The following is a 3451-nucleotide window of genomic DNA, read 5'->3' as shown; positions in this document are numbered from 1 at the left end:
TGACTGTTTCCTTGGCTGTGCAGAAGTTTTTATCTTGATGAAGTGCCACAAGTTTATTTTTTCTTTTGTTTCTCTTGTCTTTGGAGATGTGTCATAAAAATGTTGCTGTGGCTGATGTCAAAGAGGTTACAGCCTATGTTCTCCTCTATGATTTTGATGGATTTCTGTCTCACATCGAGGTCTTTCATCCATTTGGAGTTTATCTTTGTGTATGGTGTGAGAGAGTGGTCAAGTTTCATTCTTTTGCATGTAGCTGTCCAATTTTCCCAGCACCTTTTATTGAAGAGACTGTATTTTTTTCCACTGGATGTTTTTTCCTGCTTTGTCAAAGATTAGTTGCCCATAGAGCCGAGGGTCCATTTCTGGATTCTCTATTCTGTTCCATTCATCTATGTGTATGTCTTTGTGCCAGTACCATGCTGTCTTTGTGATCACAGCTTTGTAGTACAGCTTAAAATCCGGCAATGTGATGCCCCCAGCTTTGTTTTCCCTTTTCAACAATTCTTTGGTGAAACGGGGCCTTTTCTGGTTCCACACAAATTTAAGGGCTGTTTGTTCCAGCTCTTTGAAAAATGTCATTGGTATTTTGATTGGGATGACATTGAAACTGTAGATTTGCTGGGTAGCATAGACATTTTAACTATGTTTATTTTTCTGATCCATGAGCATGGAATGTTTTTCCATCTTTTTGTGTCTTTTTCAATGTCTTTCAAGAGTGATCTGTGGTTTCTAGAGTATAGAGCCTTTACCTCTCTGGTTAAGTTAATTCCGAGATATCGTATGATTTTTGGTGCTATCATAAATGGAATCAATTCCCTAATTTCTCTTTCTTCAGTCTCATTGTTCGTGTATAGAAATGCAACTGATTTTTGAGCATTGATTTTGTATCCTGCCACATTACTGAATTGCTATATAAGTTCTAGTAATTTGGGGGTGGATTCTTTTGGGTTTTCCATATAGAGTATCATGCCATCTGTGAAGAGAGACATTTTGACTTCTTCTTTGCCGATTTGAATACCTTTTATCCCTTTTTGTTGTCTGACTGTTGTTGCAAGGACTTCTAGGACTATGTTGAACAATAATGGCAAGAGTGCGCATCCTTGTCATGTTCCTGATCTTAAGGGAAAGGCTTTCAGCTCTTCCCCATTGAGAATGATATTCGCTGTAGGCTTTTCATAGATGGTTTTTATGAAATTGAGGAATGTACCCTCTATCCCTACACTCTGAAGGATTTTAATCAGGAAAGGATGCTGTATTTTGTCAAATGCTTTTTCTGCATCAATTGAGAGGATCATATGGTTCTTGTCACTTTTCTTGTTGATGTGATCTATCACACTGATCAATTTGCGAATGTTGAACCACGCTTGCATCCCAGGGATGAATCCCACTTGGTCATGATGGATAATCCTTTTAATGTACTGTTGGACCCTATTAGGTAGTATCTTGTTGAGAATTTTGGCATCCGTATTCATCAGGGATATCAGTCTGTAATACTCCTTTTTGATGGGGTCTTTGCCTGGTTTGGGGATCAAGGTAATACTGGCCTCATAGAATGAGTTTGGTAGCTTTCCTTCTGTTTCTATTTTTTGAAATAGCTTTAGGAGAATAGGTATTATTTCTTCTTTGAATGTTTGGTAGAATTCCCCAGGGAATCCGTGAGGCCCTGGACTCTTGTTTTTGGGGAGGTTTCTCATCACTGCTTCAGTCTTGTTACTTTCATAATTAATCGGTCTGTTTAAATAATCATTTTTCCTGTTTCAGTCTTGGTAGTTTATAGGTTTCCAGGAAGGCATCCATTTCTTCCAGGTTGTTTAATTTATTGGCATAAAGCTGTTGATAAGTTTTTAATGATCCTTCCTATTTCACTGGTGTTGGTCATTATCTCTCCCCTTTCATTCATAATTTCATTAATTTGGGTCCTTTCTCTATTCTTTTGAATAAGTCTGGTTAGTGGCTTATCGATCTTATTTATTCTTTCAAAGAATCAGCTTCTAGTTTTGTTGATTGGCTCTACTGTGCTCCTGGTTTCTAATTCATTGATCTCTGCTCTAATCTTAATCAACTGCCTTCTCGTGCATGGGTTAGGCCTGTTCTTCTGTTCCAGCTCCAGCTTCTTGAGGTGAGAATATAAAGACTGCATTTTAGATTTTTCTATTCTTTTGAGTGAGGCTTGGATGGCTATGTATTTTCCCCTTAGGACCGCCTTTGCAGTGTCCCACAGGTTTTGGACCGATGTGTTTTCATTCTCATTGGTCTCCAGAAATTGTTTAAACTGATTTTTAATTTCCTGGTTTACCCCATCATTCCTGAGCAGGATGGTTCTTAGTTTCCAAGTGTTTGAGTTTCTTCCAAATTTTTCCTTGTGATTGAGTTCCAGTTTCAAAGCATTGTGGTCTGAGAATATGCAGGGAATAATCTCAGTCTTTGGGTATCGGTTGAGACCTGTTTTGTGACCCAGTATATGGTCTATGCTGGAGAAAGTTCCATGTGCATTTGAAAAGAATGAGTATTCTGTTGTTCTGGGGTGTAGTGTTCTATATATATCTATGAGGTCCATCTGGTCCAGTATGTCATTCAAAGCTCTTTGTTGTTTCTTTGTTGATTTTCTGCTTGGGAGATCTGTCTATTGCTGAGAGCGGAGTGTTGAGGTCCCCTACTATTAACGTATTTTTATCTATATGTCTCTTTATTCTGGTTAAGTGTTGGCTTGTGTATCTGGCTGCTCCCCTGTTGGGGGCATAGGTATTTATAATTGTTAGACCCTCTTATTGGATACACCCTTTAAGAATAATACAGTGTACTTCTGTATCTCTAACTACCGTCTTTAGTTTAAAATCGAATCTGTCTCATATGAGAATTGCTACCCCAGCTTTCTTTTGAGGTCCATTGGCATGAAAAATGGTTCTCCATCCCTTCACTTTCAGTCTGGATGTATCTTTAGGTTCAAAATGGGTCTCTTTTAGACAGCATATGGATGCATCATGTCCTTTTATCCAATCTGCAACCCTGTGGTATTTTATGGGAGCATTTAGGCCATTCACATTGAGAGTGATTTTTTTGAGAGATTTTAATGATGTCATGTTACCTGTGAAGTCTTTGTTTCTATGGATTGTAAATTTCTGTTCTGTAGCACTCTTGTGGTCTTTTTACTCTTATGGAAACCCCCCTTAATATTTCTTGTAGGGCTGGCTTGGTGATCACATATTATTTCAGTTTCTGACGGTCTTGGAAGGTCCTGTCTCTCCATCAATTCTGAATGACAGCCTTGCTGGATAAAGGATCCTTGGCTGCCATGTTCTTCTCACTTAGTGCTCTGAATATGTCTTGTCAACCTTTCCTGGCCTGCCACATGCCTGTAGACAGGTCTGACGTTATTCTGATGTTTCTCCCTCTGTAGGTTAGGATTTACTTCCCCTGGCCGCTTTCAAGATTGTATCTTTGGATCTAATAT

Source organism: Ursus maritimus, unplaced genomic scaffold (assembly GCF_017311325.1).
Source record: "Ursus maritimus isolate PB19 unplaced genomic scaffold, ASM1731132v1 scaffold_8, whole genome shotgun sequence".
NCBI lineage: Eukaryota > Metazoa > Chordata > Mammalia > Carnivora > Ursidae > Ursus > Ursus maritimus.
The sequence above is the reverse complement of the archived record's forward strand: the minus strand, read 5'-3'. Positions refer to the sequence as shown.